Source organism: Tamandua tetradactyla, chromosome 16 (genome assembly GCF_023851605.1).
Source record: "Tamandua tetradactyla isolate mTamTet1 chromosome 16, mTamTet1.pri, whole genome shotgun sequence".
Lineage (NCBI taxonomy): Eukaryota > Metazoa > Chordata > Mammalia > Pilosa > Myrmecophagidae > Tamandua > Tamandua tetradactyla.
In genome coordinates, this window is record NC_135342.1 from 6219657 (window position 1) to 6241296 (window position 21640).

The 21640-nt window shown below is 39.0% G+C and overlaps 1 long non-coding RNA gene and 1 pseudogene across 1 annotated transcript; one reads left to right on the top strand and one right to left on the bottom strand.

The window, feature by feature from the left end:
* Nucleotides 1-3952: 3952 nt before the first annotated feature.
* Nucleotides 3953-13135, bottom strand: LOC143660136 (uncharacterized). The gene is made up of 3 exons (XR_013163860.1): nucleotides 13081-13135; nucleotides 4841-4918; nucleotides 3953-4583 (listed from the first exon to the last, which is right to left on the bottom strand). It is a non-coding gene; the product is annotated as an uncharacterized LOC143660136 (long non-coding RNA).
* Nucleotides 13136-20239: 7104 nt separating this feature from the next.
* LOC143658256 (vomeronasal type-1 receptor 4-like) lies at nucleotides 20240-21192 on the top strand (annotated as a pseudogene).
* Nucleotides 21193-21640: the final 448 nt, after the last annotated feature.

A 21640-nucleotide genomic window follows, 5' to 3' on the forward strand; every position in this document is an offset into this window, starting at 1 on the left:
GAAGCCTAGCTTATGGCAAGATAACTGAAAGTGCAGTCAGGCCATTGACACATATGCTTTTCCTGCAGGGTCTTCTCTGGTCACTGAACACAGCATGACTTTTGGAAGGAAGAAAAGAAAGGCCTCCAATTATGGATATGGCAGCAAGATACAGAAGAGACAGGATGCATGCCTGACTCGACATTCAATGTCATCTACTGGGTGCAACACGGTGCCTGAATCCCAGACCCAAGGAGATCAGCCAAAACCTCTTAGGAAGAGCCTGGTATCCTTCCTGTGGGCCCTGTCTAAGGGCATTTATCAGGACATGGTAGAGGTGAGGGCCCAGAAGGTACATACCCTGCTGACCTGGGAGCAGCTCTCTGCACTCACCTATCTCCGGGGTTCTCTGTGCTTTGCAGCACAGAAATCCTATGCCATGGCCACCCAGGCAGCCTATGGTTTCCCTGCCGAAGCCTGGCTCATCCCAGCCCAACTTTCCAATACTCGGGTTCCAGTGAAGGATGGAGACATCACTGAGACCTTTCTGTGGGACAGAGGGTCCATTCCTTCCATGGAGAATCAGGAGCCAGCACCACCAGTGGATCTGACTAAGCTTCAGCAGAGATGCATGCAACCCTCGTCCCCAGTCAACACAGCTCCTGCAGTGAGAACAATACTCTGCGCTTGCTCAAAAGTACACAGAGGTCCCAGGGAAGACTTTAGACAGAGTGCCTTAATAAATTACAGAAATCTGAAAAAGAGTCTCTTTAGTTTAATACTGATAGTGGTCATTGGTCTAGGTTTCACAATTTTATGTACACCAGAAAAGCCATGTTCTTTAGTCCTGATTGTAGGCATGGGACATATTGATGGGATCATTTCCACAGAGAGGTGCCAAAAGGTTGCTAAGTTTTGGTTCAATGGGGATGTGACTCCATCCATTCAGGGTGGGTCTTGATTTGTTTAGCGGAGTCTTTCAGAGCACTCATGGAGAAAGAGAGACAGGTCAGATCTGAGAGAAATGCAGACATTTGGAGTGGATTGGAGAGAAAGAGATGGTTAGAGGGGAGGCCACTGGGACCATTACCTTGCAGCAAAAAAACCAGGAGCCATAGGTCAGCAGGCTTGGCCAAGTTCCCATGAGATGCTTGGAAAGCTGGAGCCCAGAGTTTTGCCTGGCCGAGTGAAGTAAGGACCTCAGATGCCAGCCACATGGATTCCCAACTGATAGAGACATACATTCCAGAGAACATTCAGTCTTCCTTTGAATTCAAGCTGTCCTTTTCTGGGTGACTCAGGTTGGACAATGATAGGCCCTGAGGTCTGTAAACTTGAAACTGGAGAAAGACCTTTAATAAAAGCCATTCCATTTCTTACAAATTGTGTTCTAGCATCTTTAACAAACTAAATGTCATGGTCCCATTTCTATGCTAATTTTATGGCATTTCTGACTATGTAACCTCCGTATCAAACTATGACATATTGGATTAATTTACATAATGTAGATTTCATCATTATTTTTGTGTTCAATTCAAAGCGTTTGAGAAACACGTATAGTGCTCTAACCATCATCACAACCTAGGTATAAAGATTTTTCATGACCCCAATGTTTTCATCCTGTCTCTTGGAAATCACGTTCTCCTCCCAGCCTCATGTCCAAGGAAACTGATCTGATTTCGGACATCATAGGTTTCTGTTTTTCAGGATGTCATATTAATTTAATTAATTGTGCAGGATGAACCTAGTGACACTTGTTCATTTCACTACAAATGTTGCCTATGATGTGTACTCATGTGCTTAGATAGACCACGGGGTAATTTTTTATAACTTAGTGGTATTTTATGGAAAGCATGTAGCACAGTTTTTGTCTATATATCCTGGAAAATCCATGTTCTAGTATGGATCCAACCTTGTGGAAGATGCCCTTATTTTAAACCCCTTGCCACATTGTAGGTGGCTAATTGAGTAGATTATCTCCACAGAGCATAGGCATGCTCAATTGTGGGAAACACCTTTTGATTAGGTGAGATGAGATTAGACCCCATTCAGGTGTTTTGTGATTAGTTTATCAGAATCCTTCTAAAGTGAAAACGTTTGGGGGAAACCTCAGAAATGGCCCAGCATAAAGAAATGACAGAAGACTCAGAGCTGAGAGGCACATCAAAGGGGGGCTGAGAGGTGTGGATGCACAGAGAAGGGAGGCATGGATGTTTGGAAGTGTTTGGAGCCCATCAGAAAGTGCTATGAGTTGTTAAGCAAGCCAGGACCTGGAGAGAGGCAAGAGAAGCCACGAGATGAAAGCAAAAGTTTCAGACTGAACAGAGCCTGAAAGTCAAGGGGCCCAGGAGGAAGGGTCTAGAGTGCTTTCTGAGCTGACAGAGGTGTTCTTGATGTTTTGGCCTTGGTTGATTTAAAGTGTCTGTCCCTGGATGCCTTAGTTTGGACATTTCCACAGGCTTCAAACTGTCACCTTGTAACTTGTTAACATCCCCCTTTCAAAAGCCACTCTGCTTCAGAGATATCTCATTCTGGCAACTCAGAAGCTTAGTTTGTTTAAACCTGTCTTGTTGTTAGACTGTGTCATTTAATGGTTTGGGGATTATCGTATATTGTGTCACCACCATCATCAAAGTAGGATTCAGACACATCCTTGTTTGGTGATGAAAATCATTCATGAATCTTCTAATTATTTGAGACACTGTAAAAAAAAACTTGTATTGCAATCATACGTTCCTGAAGTTAACTTTTACACACCATCGTAAATGAGGTCTTAGAGTCTTACTCCCTCTTTTAAAGGTGTCAAGTATAAAGCATTTGATGAGCAAGGATATATCACGTAATCCCACAATTCTCCTATTACAGAATATGCAACTTTAAGTGTCCCCATGACAAGGCACACTGACACTGCTAAAGTGGTCTCTAATGGACCATCTGGACCCTTTCTTTGTTCTTACTCCTGAGCTAGTGATCCAGGTAAAGATGGAAATCTTGGATTAAGAAGGAGAAGAATAGGGAATATCCATTGTCACGTGTCCATTAACAGTTCTCAGATTGTGGTGAGGGTAAAAAAGACAAATTAGATGAACTAAAGTATGGAATACTTTGGAAATAAACTTAGGAAGCAGCTATGTTATAGAATAGAAGTTGTTCTATGAGAACACAGGCTTGAAATTATCCTGATTATTCTGAGCTTTTATCATTTTCTTCAATTTGTCTTTAATATACTATGAATCCTCTAAGTGCTCTTACAGGGCTCTTATGCCATAAAGATTTGCATAGAAATAAGTACATGTCTTTTAGTTTGTTAAAGATTTTTGAACACAACTTGTAAGAAAAAAAACAGCTTTTATTAAATGTCTTTACCCAGTTACAAGTTTACAGATTTAAGGGCTTAAATATGTCCAAACTGAGTCACACAGAAAAGAACATCTTCATTTCAAAGGAAGGCTGAATGACCTCTGGAATTTGGCTTCCAGCTGGGAATGCATGTGGCTGGCATCTGAGGTGCTTACTATTCTCCACCAGGCAAAACTCTGAGTTCCAGTGTTCTGAGAATCTAATGGAAACATGGCCATGCCTTCTGCCCTTTAGCTCCTGTTTTTTTTCTGCAAGGTAATCATCCCAGTGGCCTCACCTCTGACCAGCTCTTCATCAACAACCACTCCAAATGTCTGCATTTCTGTCAGCTCTGACCTGTCTTTCTTTCTCCATGAGTTCTCTGAAGGACTCCAGTAAACTAATGGAGACCCACCCTGAATGGATGGAATCACGTCTCCATTTAAACAAAAGTTAACACTCTTTTGCACCTCTCTGTGGAAATGATCTGACCAAAATGTGCCATCATTACAATCAGAACTAAAGGATATGGCTTTTTTGGTGAACATAAAATTTTGAAACCCAGGAAAATGACAATTAACAGTATTCAATTTAAGAATCTCTTTGTTAGGTTTATGTAATTTATTAAGGCACTGTGTCTAAAGTCTTCCCTGTACATCTGTATATTTTTAAGCAAGCACAGAGTGTTGTTCTCACTGCAAGAGCTGTGTCGACTGGGAATGAGTGTTGCATGCATCTCTGTTGAAGCCTAGTCAGATCCACTGATTTCCTGGCTCCTGATACTCCATGGACAAATTGGCCCTTTGTCCCACAGAAGAGACCTCAACTACATCTCCATGGTCCTTTGATCCTGAGTATTGGACAGTTGGGCTGGGATTAGCCAGACTTTGCAGAGAAATCTTCCTGGGTGGCTATGGCATTGGACTTCTGTGGTGCAAAGCACCAAGATCCCCAGAGATAGATGAGTGCAGAGAGCTGCTCCCAGGTCAGCAGGGAACGTACCTGCTGGGCCCACACTTCTACCATGTCCTGATAAATGCACTCATTCAGGGCCTGCAGGTTGGATACCAGACTCTTCTTAAGAAGCAGTGGCTGATATCCTAGGGACTGGGATATGGGTGTTGTCCTGGGCCCAGTGGATGACCTTGAGTGTCCAGTCAGGCATGCACCTTTGTTCTTCTGGATCTTGCTATAGTCACCAGAATTGAAGGACTTTCTTTTCTTCCTTCCATAGGTCATGCTGTGTTCAGTGACCAGACAGGAACCTACGGGAAAAGCATATGTGTGTTAATGGCCTGACTCCACTTTCAGTTATCTCGTCATGAGCAAGGATTTCTCCAAAACCCCAGAAACACTCCCCCTTCCTGGTATAAGTGCTTCTGGAAAGAGGCAAGACCCATTCTTAGTCCCCCAAATCCCTGGATTCTGGCATCTTCAAAAACTCACTGAATCCACCATTGCCCTAGATAGACTTATCTGGTTTCCTGCCTGTGGTCCTTGTCAACTTAAAGTAAGTTCCTACCTGGTTGCCCAGGCTTGATGTCCCTGGTAGGGGCTCTCCTCTTCCTGGATTTCACTCCATGACAGCTGCCCTCAGATTCTGTGGGTAAAGAGAGAGTACATGAATGACTGTAAGTGAATACTCCAAAAACCTGTTTCATCTGGGACAGACAAGTCTCTGTCTTTGCAAATGAACTTCAGTAACCACCTGTTCTCCAGAGTCTGGGGTCAGCAAACCCCTTGCTGTCAGTGAGCTCCCAGCTCACTGCCCAAGGACTCCGGGTTACCTCAGGCCATGGACCTCCTTGTAGGAAAAGAATAATATCCTAACTGAAACCCCTATGCAGCCATTTCTCATTTTGAACCTGCTTTTCTGAAAACAATTTCTTAATGAACTTCCAGGGAACCAAGGCTCCAAGCCAATTCCTGTTCCATATTTCTCAGTCATTCTCTCAAGGAGGCTGTTCATAACTCCTGGCAGTTGAATTGGGAGCATAACATTCCATGTGAGGATGTCCACCTTTCTCAAAGCACCCTGAAGACTCTAACATCATTGTCCCATCCTTCTCCCCCAAAATAAACCTAAGAAAACATGTGGGAGTCTGCATATTTGCCTGCATCCTTTCTTCCATCTTTGTAAAAATACCCCAAAGGCCTACCTTGTCTTTGGATGGGGGTCTCCCCTGGCCTGAATGAGACTGTCTTATGTTCTCTATCAGGTAATTTTTCCTCCATATCTAAGCTCTTTTCCTTAACAGAGCTGTGTTGGGAAGGTGGCTGTTCTGTAGCCCTTTGGTGGAGGACCAAGGAGGCTTCACTCTCCAGTTTCCATGCCGATCTTTGTGCCCAATGGCAAGGTCCTCTCTCTTCTTATTCCAGGGTCAGAGTGAACGGTGCCTGAAGGACCTGCCTTTAATTAGTTTCTCAGACAACTGGGTGTGGCTTGCTCTGATTAGTTGTAAAAATTCCTCTACCCATGCCATCCCTAACCACCACTCATCAGTGCCCCAGCTGTTTTGTGATTGGAACATTGTTTTTTTGCTCATAGTGGACACCAGATACAAACAAAGTCAGAGATATACAGGGTCCAGTCATGACATCAAGGCCAGGAGAATAGAGCTAGTAGGCAAGAGAGACAAGATGACAAATTCTCATCTTAATTTCATCTATAGTCCAAAGCCTATGGCTTTTCTGCAACTTCCTCCACCATGAAATGAGAAATGAGGGTCATCGGCATGTCAAAAACAAAGATACAAATCTCAAACATTCCCTCTATATTAGTGAAGTACTGTGCATCTATTTGTAATCCTCTAGTCTCCCATAATTTCAGGCTATGTAAGGTACAGGAAAACCAATCCTCAAAGCATAAGTGTAGATCAAAGCCCCAATCATTGGGTGTGATTTAATGTCTACTCCAAGGCTTGGGATAAGAGGAGAGTCAACTCAAAGTCTGGAAATACTGGTTATCACATGAGGAGAATTAACCATCAATGGTGCCAATGAACGTATTTCAAAAATACCACACATTGTCAAGAAAGCAACACTAGCAATGAAGTATAAATATTTTTTGGAAACATATTTGTTGTAGAGATATGTTTATTTATTTTCAAACTTTTAAATGGAATTCTAACCATTCAGAAAATTAAAGCAATAGGAGAGAAACTCAGACAGCATTGGCCAGTCTTGTATCACTCATTCCTGACATGCCCATTGACCAGGGGTAATGGAGCTGAGATAATTTAATCAAATCCTTGATTTATGTCATTTCACTCATAAGTACTTCTTATCTCATGAATGTTTTGGCTCTCAATTAATCCCTCATTCAAAATCATAGACTTGAAAGTCAAAACAATTCCAAATACAGCATTAAACAGATAAAGGTATAAATTTTATTCTGGTGTTTTCTTGGCCCAAGACCTAAAAATTTTCCTACATTACAATTATTATTTAGTAAAGTTTTAGGTTTGGCATAGTGAGTACTGTCATCATCAATTTAATTGGTCAATACTCATTGAACAGATGCAGATTTTAAAACTAACACAGAGAAAGAACCATAAATTTCAAATGCAACACAAAGGATCATGGTATTAAAATCTTAGGCACACCTTAGGAGACATGGTCATGCATTCATAACTTTAAAGACAGGTCCAGCCAGAAGGACACCTACAACCCCTTTTCTCATTGTCACTATATTGGCAGGCATACCCAATCTTCTGAGCAATAAAATAATTATTGGAGCTTTCATTAGTGTCTGATGATGTAATTACCTCTGTGTAAATGTAAGCAAAACTAATCAAACCCAGCATTTTTAAGAATAGAATTCCACACAGCTGCTGCCTACAAAAAACAATGCACCAAAATCAAAGACATTTATATTTATTTCAAAACAAGTAATATACACTTAAGTGGATGGAATATCAAGGAAAGCAGTCCCAAAATTTAACCGACTATAGTCTGGCTCTAGTCTTAAGCTCAGAATAGGTTTAAGAAGAGAATTATAAAGTATTTCATGTTGGCATGATGGAACACTTAAATAATTTGATTGTGGTGTGTTTCTCTAGGTGGAGCTGAAAAATTTGTCTCTAGAAAGTAATGTGTACATCAGCCCATACCAATCAAAGGTTTTTTTTATGAGTATGGCAATGCAATAAAAAATTTTTCAAAAAGATTCATGTATGCAAATGTACTAAGAAACGATGATCATGCATCTATGTGATGATGTTAAGAATTACTGATTGCATATGTAGAATGGTATGATTTCTAAATGTTGGGTTAATTTCTTTTTTTTCTGTTAATTAAAAAAAAAACAAAAACATAATTCAGCACAGGTCCAGAATCATGCTGTGATGGTTAGGTTCTGGACAACCAATGGCCCAGAAATTGAGGAATTAAGGTTTGGTTCACCCACCTGGAAAAGAATCATGGCCAACTAAAGTTCTTGTTGAGGACAAAGCCAATATGGAATGGGTAGTAGAAGAAGGTAGTTATAAATATGAAGTATGACTATGTACTAGTTACAAAAATGAGGACTGTGATTGTAAGAATATTTCTTCCTGTTTTCTTATGAGTGTGTTCATATTTGTACATAAAAAATAACTTGTTTTTCTCTTATCATATGACATAAGTTGTATTGTTCATGTAATTTTATTTAAGTGATAGGATATAAAGTTTGAGAATGAATGATAAAAAAATAAAAAAATAAAGCAGTTTTCCACACTTAAAAAAAAAGATTCATGTAATAATAGCAAAGACAAATTGAGGAAAAATTGCATGAAAGAATATTACCAGATAGAACACTGTATTCTAATAAACTTCAAAGAAGAAAGTGGGGATAGCATAATGATGAATGAAACAGGAAATATAGCCCTGAGAGTGATGTTTTTACATAATAAATATGGAAATGTCTGAGGTAGCTTGGCATGTCTGTAAGGAAATTTTGGATTGTTCATTAAACATGGATACAGAGAATTTTAATTATATTCTACAACATATCATTTATATACAGCAGTTTTACATATATCAAGAGACAAGAATGATACTGGCAGACATGAGAACAGGCGGTCAAATTTTAGAACTTTAGATGATGTCAAAGAAGCATATTTCTTTAAGAAGATAGAAATGTCAAGGAGGAGGGATGGTGCAATGGGGACTCAGTGGCAGATTTCTTGCTTGCCATGCTGGAGGCCTGGTTTTGATTCCCAGAGCCTGCCCATGCCAAAAAGAAAATCCACGGATGGAACCAAACCTTGGAGCTCTGATAACATGAGCACTAGAAAATGCTGTCTGAAAATATACTTTAAGGATGCGAGAAAAGGAAAAGATATATTTCCAATGTCTGTCTCCCAGACAGGAAATTTCAGTAGAGATGAAAATGAATTTCTACCCATCATGAATGAAGGAATGACGCATAAATAAAGTAAGAAAAGGAAAATGGGCAGACAATTTTTAGATCAGTAACCTCACACAGTGAGGGGCAGGAACAAAGTATTCCTGCTTACAGGCCACAGGCTTGGGCTTTCTAATCTGAAGCATTCTTATAACTACAGGTCAAGCCGCCTTCTCATGTTTCCTCCTGTTACTGATCTCATCTTCTGGGCCATTTATCCTCAATTTACGTAGAGGCATGATTGTATTGAAAAATCCAAACCAGTAGCAGAAGTCTCCTGTTGGTCCACACTTCTCATATCATTGGTGAAAATGCCTTGCAAATTTTGAATCTGATTCTATCCTTGAGATATAGTATTAAACAATTAAGATGTCAAGTAATGCTAAAAACCTTCCCCAAATAGCTCTCTGCCATTTACTTAATTCCTAGGCAATGAAGTGTGGAAGTTAAGGGAAGGAGAAAATGTTCTCCACACCTGTCTTCCGAAGCTGAGATTGTGGAAATTGGGCAAATCCGTAGATTACAGTGGGGTTGCCAGTAAGATCCCAAAAGGGGGAGGCAAAATGGGAACCTACCTTTTCCAATAAATGTGTGTGAAAGAAAAAAAATTAATTGACATTGAGGTTTTCAGATGAATTCCTTACTTTTTAATACAAATAATGGGCATCACTTTCTTCCTTTTACTTGTATCATTTTACAAATACTTCTCAGGTATATGGACTGATTCCATCTCTCTGGTTATGAAATATGATAAAGCTGCGTGTACTGAGGATTTGGAAAGAGCTCTATGCTGCATGGAAGGACTTCTCAGGGAAGCAGGGCCTCCAGTGAGATGCACCTACCTTGCGGCCAGTCCCTCACAACCAGACCTCAGCATTACTTGCAACCTCCAAGTGAGAATCTGTCAGCCTCCAGGGCACAAATGTAAGAAAGGCCCCCTTCCAAACCCTCCAAATTGTCTTTGGAGATGCTATGTAGGAGTTTGTAATATTTTTCTCTTAATTAGCAACTGGGAAAAATTTTTTTCAGAAATATCTTCAGCTCCATAATCCTGCAGTCTCATTGCTGCTATGGGTGAAATGTTAATTACAGTTATGTGGGTAGGTGAGATCACAGAGCCATGAGCCCTTATATCATCATCATGGTGCTCTTCTGACACTTGCCTGACACTTATGACTGTCCCACTGAGCCCACTGGCTTGGATCCAGAAAGGAGTAGAGTGAATATTTTGTATATCAGTCCAATGAGACTCTGTAAAGAAAGAAGACCTATGAGGAGTCTTTGTAAGCAAACCATATTGGAGAAAAAGGGAATCAACTGGGGTTGGAACTGATCAGTGCCAAAGTCACAGGGACAGAGGAATCATTCCTGAGGCCTGGACTGAGCAGGTATAGAGAGATGGGGGTCCCAGATCAGCACCAACCCCTCAGGGCTTCTAGTGGGATGTGGTGTTGTCCTCAATAACAGTGATTCTTAGTGTGTAACCCAAGAATAAGAGAACCCGACTTGTAGATTCTTAAATGTGGTAGTTCTGAAATATATCTACTATTATGCCACCATTATCACATCATTATCACTAACAGAGAAAAAATACTCATGATCACTAGAGAAGAACATATAACACATTCATGCATTTAATACAATGTCGGATGAATCTGCAAGCATCATTTAATCCAGTGTAGAAACAGTTTATCTGAATGGCAACTGCTGGGATGGACATGTTTTCTCTGAGTGTACAAAGTACTTTTTGAAGACAGTAATTGCATCTTCACTGAAAACACATGTGGTCTGTGAATTATGGGGAGACTGTTTTCCCTATTGAATTAGGGAAGAAGGATTAAAGTAAAAGGAAAGTTTATAATTATGGGCTTCATACAGCAGTTGTCATGCTCAAATCTCCCTTTTAACATTTTCCCTGTTTAAAATATTCTAATATCAACCTTAAGTACACCATTTCAATTTTAAAGTGCACAAATTCCATGACTTTTACATTCAATTTTTCATATGTGTCTTAAGGTTTTAATAGTATTCTCATCTCATCTCATTGTGAGTAATTTTAACTCATTTATTAGTTAACTGATGAATATATGAATTGCAAAGAGTAACATTTGATTTCTTGCCTATACTGCTGCATTTTTCTTTTTTACATTTTAGAGTTTCAGGTTCTATAGTTTAGGGTGTGATATTAGATTGCTGAACAACTCTGAGATAGACACTGTCATATCTTTGTTCTTTGTATAAAAGCAAGTGAGTCTTTCAGATGCCATCCTAATGTTGACCTAATCTTGCTTTCTGAAATCTACTTTGTGCATGGGACAGGTTCCTGTAGTACTTTATACTGTAAGCAGGGCATCTACATTTTATTAGAATCTTTAAAGCTTTATTTATAATTAATTTAGGCCTCTGGATTGCATTTATATACATTACTGGAAGTTTGCTACCACCAAAATGGTAAAGTATGATGTCACCAGTGTAAAGTCAAATTACAAGGCATTGAAACAGAACTCAACCTATATCTGTATTACTGCAAGAACACGGTTGACTAATTTTGTTAGTAGAGCATGGGGGCCAACTACGATGACAGGTTCAGGTCTCCACTTTGCCCTTAGCCATCATGTGAACATAGACAACCCCCCCTGTGCCTAAGCTCTCATCATCTTTACAATAAAACAATAGTAAGGACTAGGGTGAATGGATAGTTAAATGATACAATGCTACCCAAAAACAATAGTAGTGACTGGAAGGATTTGTGAAGAATAAGGACATTACTACATTACAGTCTTCATAGCAGTGATTCATTCATTAAAAATAATCTTTAGTTCAATTCCCAGTGTGTGCTAATGCCAAAAAAATACCCCTTAAATGCTGAACATTCAACTTTCACAAAGCAGTAAATTAAAGACAAACTTTAAGCAATTATTTCTTTGTGGGCACTAATGGAAAATGGAGCTACCAAATGTACGTGGGAACTTTCACTTTAAGCTCTGCCCACCTGAGAAGACATAGCCCACATCTCCTATTCCTGTGCAGTGTCTTCTGACTCTGAAAATATAAATGACAGGGCCAAGTACATTTGCATCTCCATATCCATGTGTTGGCTCTTCTTCATGCTGGTAAATATCATTTTTCCTGTGTATGTGACTGGCGATTGGAGAAATAATACCATCAAAAAGAGAAAAGACTTAGTGTACTGCTCTTCTATAGTTTATGACAAAATCATGGTCTCACTGCACATGCCTTGTCTTCCCTGAGTGCAGAATTATAGGAAGGAACTGCAACCCCAGGATTTGCAGGGACAGAGAATGTGTGACACTTCCCCATGGGACAGTCATGGACCTCACGTGAGACAATGCTCAATGGTTTGGTCTTTGATCTTGCCCAACTTGCCCACCTGGGGACTTTCTTTGACTCATTTCTTTTATTAAAAGATTTGCACATTCTTTGCCTGTAAGCTGTCAGATTTACAGACCACCTGTTACCTGGTCTGCTGTAGAAACATGGTGTGCTGGTTTGAAAGGATGTATGTACCCTAGAAAAGCCACATTTTAATCAAAATCCCATTTCATAAAGGCAGAATAATCCCTATTCAATACTGTATGTTTGAAACTCTAACCAGATCATCTACCTGGAGATGTGATTTAATCAAGAGTGCTTGTTAAGCTGGATTAGGTGATGATATGTCTGTACCCATCTAGGTGGGTCTTGATTAGGTTACTGGAATCCTATAAAAGAGAAAAAATTTTGGAGAATGGGAGAGATTCTGAGAGAGCAGAATGATGTAGCCAAAAGAAACAGAGTACACCAGCCAGTGACCATTGGAGATGAAGAAGGAAAACACCTCCCAGGGAGCTTCATAAAACAGGAAGCCAGGAGAGAAAGCTAGCAGATGATGCCGTGTTCACCGCGTGCCTTTCCAGATGAGAATGAAACCCTGACTGGGCTCAACATGTGCCTTCTCACTTGAGAGAGACACCCTGAACTTCACTGGCCTTCTTGAACCATGGTATCTATCCCTGGATGCCTTTGATTAGACATTTTAATTGGGACTTTTTCTAGTCTTGGAACTGTAAACTAACAACTTGTTAAATTCCCCATTTTTAAAGCTGTTCCATTTCTGGTCTATTGCATTCTGGCAACTAGTAAACTAGAACACATGGTCAGGTATTCCACAGACCCCCACAGCCCTTTGTCAATTAATGCACAAGGAGGCACTGACAGTGATTGGAGGGGGAAGAGATATCAAGGTGGGAGACCCTCCCCTGCAAATGGTCATGGATGCTGGGCTCAGGTAACTCAAACTCTCCCATGTCATCCCTTTAGCCCTGGGATTGGTGGCTGTGTGTGTGTGGAGAGTACCTTCCAGGCGGGCTAATTACCTCAAAATTTCCTGTGAGTAAAACCTCAAAGTGGATTCTCTTTCCTCACTGGACCTTAACAAACAGAAAGTGTCTCATAAATTATGGCACATTAAATTTAATGAATTAGCATATGTAAAAATTCTGGTAAAGAGAAGCCTGTTTATTTTGTTATGCATTGTGCTAAATATGCTATTTCTAAACAATTTGATTCAATTATGTAACAATCTTTATAGAAGTATGGTTTACTGATATATAATTTATATCATGGAAATTCACCCAGAGAATTTTTGAACTTTCAATTAGTTTTGACAAACAGTCAAGTAACCATAACCAGTAGCTAGGTAGAGCTTTTTCAGTACTCCAAAGATTTCATTTCTCTTTGAAATCAATACCCTCCCCTTACATCACAGTCTGGAAAACTTTGATAAGATTTCTTTCTTCATGTCTTTAGCTTTTTCAGAAAGTCATATAAATACAATCATGTAGTATATGATAAATTGAAACTTATTTCTTTCACTCAGCAAAAAACTTATATATTCACCCATGGTGTTGCATATATCATTAGTTTTGTTATTGTTATTTCTGAGTAATGGCTCCTTTGTATGGATATAGATTAGTTTATATATCCATGATGGTTAAATTCACACATCAGCTTGGCCATATTATGGTGTCCAATTGTTCAGTCAAGCAAACACATTTATTGTTATTGTCAGAGTTCAGATGGAATTAAGCCATTGTTCTGTTAATTGCAACTACCACTGATTACGTGTACAATCAGAGATGAGAGGAGTCACCTTATACAATCAGTTGGAAAGCTCAAAATGAGAACTGATGATTGCAGTATTCAGAATGAGGAATTATTATGTCTGCTTCAAGCACCCAGTATCTCCTGGGGAATTCAACATCACTTTCACCAAGTTTCTAATTTGCAGACTCCTCTACAGAATGCAAAATTGTCAGTCCTCATGGTGGTGTTGCTTATTTTCTACAACTGTCTCTCATCATTTTCACAGGTATCTATCTTTATATCTCTCTGGGAATCCTGACTATGCTGACTAATACATCATCAATCAGTTGTTAGATGTTTTCAATTATTTCCACCTCTGTAAACTTCACTTTATAGTTATAAGCATTCCATATAGATCTTTTCTGGGTTAGGTAATTTTTAAAAATTTTATTAGGCATAAACATTTAATGTATGCTAAAAATTGTCTACAATTATTTACTTCACAGATTAGAATTTTAGATTCCATCTAAATCAGGTCACAGTATTTTAAAAATCTTTAGGTTTTACAAACAAAACATTTGAGGCACACTTATATATCACAAAAATAATAAATTTTCTGATGTGAAAAACTTTTAGCCTTAAACACCTGCCAAGTTGAGAGGATAGTGGTGCTGTTGGAGAAGTAGTCCCATGTTTTTCTGAGTAAGAAGAATGCTTCTGTGATGTTAGCAGACACAGACAAGTCCCAGCTTGGAGAGTAAGATAGAGAGTTATTGAGGGTTTGTATGGGGTCCCTATCCTCAGTGGCAAGAGGAGAGACAGTAGTTCCTTGGTATGATGGTCCACACTGACCAGAGGATGGCGCAATGCTTTATGAAATTTGAACAAAGTGACATGGGGTTGAAGCATAGCTCAGCATGGCTCACTGTGCATGCATTCAATTAAGGATGACAAGTTGGCTTACCAAGCCTCTACACACTATATGTTTTCCTCATGGGCATAACTTCTAATGATGGGGCTGTTTATCTTACTGGGCATAACTTCTGACAACACTGCTGTTTTCCTCAGTGTAAAATTTACTGTTTTACTGGTAGTGGAACAGCTGTTCTCTAGAGTTTGTGGGAAAGGAGCGAGCTGGGGGATAATATAAAAGTTCATGTATTTTACACATAGGAACTTTCTGGATCGTTTCTTACTTGTCTTTTAACTCAGTGATTTTTGCAGAGAAAGACACCTTGGATTAATTAGGAGGAGAAGCACAATGGGATGGCCTTTACAAATACCCCAGCAGCAGAACTCAAGTTGAGGTAAGGGGTAATGGAAATGTATGGCATGGACATATTAATAAGTGTCTGTATTGCTTACTGGATGAGGTAATTCCTGATACCTTTTGGGTATTTTTACCCCACTTTAAGTTAAAGTGGATTTTTTTTTACATGGGCAGGCACTGGAATTGAACCCGGGTCCTCGGGCATCACAAGCAAGCATTCCTACCTGTTGACCCACCATGGCCCTCCTTAAAGTGAAATTTTAAAGGGCAAAGGTATACAATTAATATTTTCTCAATGTACCTCCAAATTTGCCTTATCCAGCGTAAGGGTATCCTTGAAAACATGCAAAGTCATTATACTTGATAAATATAGATATGTGCAAATAAGGAATGGAGGAAAGGATAGAATGAAACTTTTGGTACTGAACTAGAGCCAGAGACATGAGAATGAATGCATATACAAACACAGATGTTTAGATCCAGAAATAATTATACAATTAATGCAAATACACATTTCAAAGCTCTGTTGCTTAGAGGGCTTAAGATCAGTGACAGCCAGTAACAATGAATACATTTAGAACCAGTAATTTTTTTCTAATACCGTTGTCTAATCAATGGTTCCTTATAGAAAAGGATGGTTACATTTCAGCAGGAAAAATTAAAATCAGCCTGAAACATACTGTATTGCCAAAAATAAAAGAAGTGCTGAAAAACCAGAAGATCGAGGTTATATCAAAGGGACCCAGGTTCCATTGTGAAAGATTCCCAATGGACAAAGCAGAAAATTTTTGTAAAACAAAATAAGTAGTATAGTATTATATTATAATTCAAAGTATAAAGCAAATATAGATAAGTCCCACCTAAGGTGAATAAATAATTTAGCAAATGAGCAATGGAGACTATGTCCACATTGGAAATCAAGTAATATATGTGTATATTACTTACCCAATAGGAAGTGTACTTAAATCAATGCCCACCCACCCTTGTCTTCCTAGACTCTCTTCTCCCTGCTTGAGTTTGGGCTGATCAGAGAAAGTTCTTTCTAAAAATAGAATAAGGAAAGGGAAATGTATTAAATTTGCAATAGAGAAACCTGGCAAAACTTATATCAAAAAATTGGTGGGGTTTTCATCACTAGTTAAGAATTATATTAAATGCATGAAATCCCAGGTAAGATATTGCTGGAGAATGAATTGACCCTTGGAGATGATGAAGGAAAATGCCTCCTGGGGAGCTTCATGAAACAGGAAGCCAGGAGAAGAAGCTAGCGGATGATGCTGTGTTTGCCATGTGCCCTTCCAGATGAGAGAGGAACCATGACTGTGTTCACCATGTGCCCTTTCAGATGAGAGAGAAATTCTGACTGTGTTCACCATGTGCCTTCTCACTTGAGAGTGAAACCCTGAACTTCATCAACCTTCCGGAACCAAGGTATCTTTCCTTGGATGCCTTTGACTGGACATTTCTATAGACTCGCTTTAATTGGGACATTTTCTTGGCTGTAAAACTGTAAACTAGCAACTGATTAAATTCCACTTTTTAAAAGCCATTCCATTTCTGGTATATTGCATTTTGGCAACTAGGAAACTAGAACAAATGTCCACATTGAAAGGTGTTGGTAATGGGATGGTTTGCAGGGAAAACACAAGGAATGCAATTAGGAACTATAGTTAACAGTAATATTGTAATATTCTTCCATTGACTGTAACAAAGGCAATATGCTAAAGCTAAATATCAAAAAGCAGGGGGTGCCTTCTACTTTTGCCATTAAACCAAACACCTTATTCTATCATCCCTGCCATATTCTCCTTGGCTCTTTTTCCACTCATTCCAGTTTCCTAATCCGCTTCCTTACTTGATCATCTTGCTCCCATTTTGCCTCCTAGGTCCCATTACATTCCCAATTCCATCTCACCTTCCAAACCTCTATCTGTTCCTTGGTAAACAAATAACCCTCAGTACCTGCCTACCCCACCCTTTCCCCTCTACCCCTAATATTTAATTCCATGTTGATATTAAGTCTCTCAGGCCTTTTACCCCTTCCTGCTCTTTATCAACCTTTGCTCATTATCTCAACATCTGTAGGATCCCCTGCTTTCCCATGACCTAGTGTCTTCAACATCCAAAACTTGAGCGTTCCCATAAAGTCTTTGGGCACTTTGCCCACTCTTACCCTTAAGACAGAGCACTTTATCCTATTGGACCTTATCTGCTGACTTCCAACCTTCTGTTTGTCTTTCCACATCAACACTCACTATCCTTCTACATTTTAAGGCTCTCAGATTCTCCCTCTTCTCTCTAAACAACCCCTCCTCATGGCCCTCATTTTACCCAACTTTATCACTCTTGCACTGCAATTTGAACCCCACAACTTTTTCTCTTGGCACTAATGCTCACAGCACTTTTTACATTTTAAATATTATGATGTCATCCTTGAGAACTGTTTGACAGGTGGCAAGATTTTAAAGGTTGAATTTATAAAAGAGACCTGAAAATACCACTATTCTCCCACATATGAACATGGTATTATTCTGCACATGTGAACACCACATGCAGACAGTGAATGTGAAACTGATGAGAGTAGGACTGTGTGAGGTTGTGATAGTGTGCATTAAAGTGTGTAAATGTGTGTGTGGGATTACAGGTGGCTAGTGTGTAGATTTGTGTATGTTTGTGAGGAAATGTGCATGTGAAGAAATATGCATGTGAATATATAATTGAGGCAGATTTGAGGTATATATATTATATACATGTACTCACATAGGTGAATGTGACAGGGTGTCTGTTGTTGAGCATCCAAAAGTATTTGCATCTGTGTGTAAGTGTGTAAATGAATGTGTGTGTGCGTTTTAAAAGTTGTTCATTATGAGGGCTCTAATTCCTGACTTGGGAATTGAGAAATATATGATAGCAGACCTGGGTAAAAGCAAGAGTTTGTGAATATATAGCCAAATGCTTAATTTGAACTCACATTTATTGATGACAAAAGCAGCCGGTACTGGAATTTCAGCCAAAGGTAAGAGTACAGAACTTTGTTGACTATACAGTGCTCTCCAATTGAGGAAGTAGTATTGGCTTATCTAATCATTAAGTGTATGCCTTAGTAAAGTATCTGATCCTGGCATTTTAATTCTGAGACTCTCATAACCTTATCCTTTTCTATAGTTATTATTCTGTTTACACTTCCTGTCATTACTGGGTACTCAATATTATTAAGGACATTTTTCCTACAAAACTTCTATACAATCTCAATTTCAAGTTAGTTGCCATTGAATACTAGGCATCATGTTCTACCTTTGACTTGATCACTGGAAATCAATCTCAGATGCATTGATTCCACAAGTTGTGTACTAAATAAAGTGACTATGCAACTCAGTTATTTAGCGATTTGGAAAGGATTCATTTTGGGTTGGCAGAAAGTCTCAGGGCAGAGAGATACACAGCCCTTGGTCTGAGTGCTCATATGTGAGATGAGGACTTGTCAGCCCCTCCATGGAAAACCCTTCCTATTCCAAGGAGACTGGGAAATAATGAGCTTCTCTCATTCAAGGTTCTCTTTAATGATGCTAACTAAAAACTTGTGATTAGTTTGGTTAATTAGCAACTGAGAAAATGTTTTTAGAAAGATTCTCTTCTCCCCAAGCCTGCACTGTCAAGAGCACACCAGATGAAATGATAATTGCAGTTCTATGGGGAGGTGAGGTCACAGAATGACAAATCCATAACTGAGGATCTGGTGCCTCCTTCCCACACACACTGGCTGTCTTGACAGTCTGAAGTCTCCTGATGGCATTTAATGTAATCCTCTCTGAGAGAGATTTGAGTGTTTATCTAGATGATTAAAAACCTCCCTTCTACTAAACAGGTGTTCAATGCCTGCAGTTAGTAAATCAGTCACTGTTCAGCCACCCTTAAAGGATCATGGAAACAATTTTCAACATTACAAGTGGTGTGCCTCTAATAACTCTATACTTGTAGTAAGTAGTAGATGAATCTATAGGAATCATTTCCTATCGTGCAGAGACAGTGATGTGAATATCAACGGCTGGGATGCAAATGTTTCTCTAATTCTCAGAGTATGACAAGTTTAACAGAAACACAATGTTTTTACTGAAAACATTCATGCTCTGTGGGTTATGGTGAGTCTGTCTTTTCTGTTGTAGTCAGAGATTCAGAATTTAAGGAAAAAATAACTTTATAGTTGTGTTTCACACAGAAGCTGCCTGAGTCAAATTGTGTTCTCCTTTAAAAATATTCTAATAAACAAAAAATCTACTCTTTCCATTTATAAAATGCACAAGATATTTCACTTTTGCATGTCATCATTTAAAAATCTTTGAAAAATTTCTGGATTCCTAATAGATTAAATTAATTCATATCATGATGTGTATATAAACAGTAACTTCTTTCTACCCTAAAAACTTATTTCCAATGTTAGTGTTTCATGGCCTTCAGTTTAGGAAAACCATGATAGTGTTGAATAATTATTTTCATAAGTGACATTATACTTTTGTTCCTGAAAAATGAAAATAAGTATTTTGTCTGCTACCCTCATATGGACATGTTCTTTCATTTGTAAGAGTCAAACTGTCTCAGGGGGCCACCTCTTGTACTACTTGACATTTTGTTAGGCCTTAATTTTTTAAGTTCTCTAAATCTTTATTCTATTCAATGTTGACCTACAGTCTATGCCTTTACATGTAAATTGAAAAATGCTGCAACCAAAATTATAAACTAAAATGCCATGAGATTAAAATCCCATGAATAAAAATAAAAATAGCAATCTGGATTATTGGAAGAAGACACCTAACTAAGTTGAGTCCTGTAGCACTGTGGTTAAAGTCTATGTCATTGGAAACAGCCCAGGAAAGTACCAGTCACCGATTTGCCCTTAAGCCGGAAGGAAATTTAGAAAAATTATGCAGCCATTCTCTGCATATGTTTTCCTAATCTTTCCAGTGAAAATCTTAGTAATGCCCGATTCAAAATTTGTGAAGAAATTACCTCATAGATGGCCTTTTTAGCAGTGATACCTACATTGTAAGTACTCTTTTAATGTCATACAACTATCTCTTGAAAGTCTCTTAATAAAAAATCCCCATTATACACTCTGATACTCTAATATTCTTAGTGATAAATGGAGAATGTAGGGGTTCAGTGGACATAACTGTCCTCGTGTTTCCTTCCAGGCTGTTCTGACTCTGACATCACGTCAGTAAAAGTCAGTGGGAACTGACAGAATGTTCTCCAGGGATTTGGCAATAGGAATCATCTTCTTATCTCAGACCATAGTAAGAGTCCTTGGAAATGCCTCTCTTTTTCATTATCTTTTCATTTATTTCACTGGGTGTTGTTTAAGGACCACAAATTTGATTCTCAAGCACTTAATTATAGACAATTCCTTAGTTTTAATCACCAGAGGAGTTCCCCAGACAATGGAAGCTTTGGTTTGGAAATGATTTCCCAGGGATTATGTGTGCAAACTTCTTTACTACCTTCACAGGGTGGGCACGGGTGTGTCCATTGGCAACACCTGCCTCTTGAGAATCTTCCAGGCTATCACCATCAGCCCCAGGAACTCCAGGTGGGCAGAGCTTAAAGTGAAAGCTCCCAAGTACATCAGCCTCTCCATAGCCCTGGGCTGGCTCTTCTTCATGTTGTTAAATATCTTTATTTCCTATGTATCTGTCTGGTAGTTGGAAAAATGACACCATCAAAAAGAAATTTTGGGTACTGTTCTCTTCAAGTTAATAAGAAAATCACAGTCTCAATCTCTGCAGTGTTGCTATCATTCCCTGATGCTGTTTGTTTGGGGCTCCTGCTCTGGGCCAGCAGCTCCATGGTTTCCATCCTGTACCAGCACAAACAGCGGGTCCAACACATTCACAGGACCACCCTCTTTAACAGGCCCTCTGCTGAGTCCAGCGCTACGCAAATTATCCTTTTATTGGTGAGCACCTTTGTCCCTTTTTACACACTCTCTTCCATGTTTTAGATGTGTCTTATTGTTTTTGATAATCCCAGTTGGTTGCTTATTGACATGGCTGCACTATGCACCGCATTTTTTCCAGCACTCATCCCCTTTGTACTTATGGGCCAAGACTGCAGTACATGCAGACTCTGTTTCACCTGAATAAGGAAAACAAAGTCTCCAGATCCGATTAGGAATATATAATGCTATGTTTTCATACAGTGTTTACTTGCTTATTCAGCCATTCCTACAGACTTTGAATCACAGTAGTGAAATCATCACAGTACAATGGAGTGGTGAGCAATTACACTGAGCTTCTGCCCCACAAATATATCAATCAATGGAAATGGTAAAGATATATGAAATATTAAGTAACTATCATGTAATTACCTAAAGAATTGAAATTTTAATATTATTTGTGGTGGAGTCATTCAGAGTTTATGCAATTAAAAACAGTATTGCTGAAATATTGTAGAGATTATGGAGGAAATTTTTTGGTTTGCAACTTTCAATCTGATATTAAATTCTCCTTGAATTAACTAAAGATGGAAGTGTTGGTAGAGTTCCTTGAGAAAGGAAAATGTGTGAGAGTCCTTCAGAAACCTGAAAA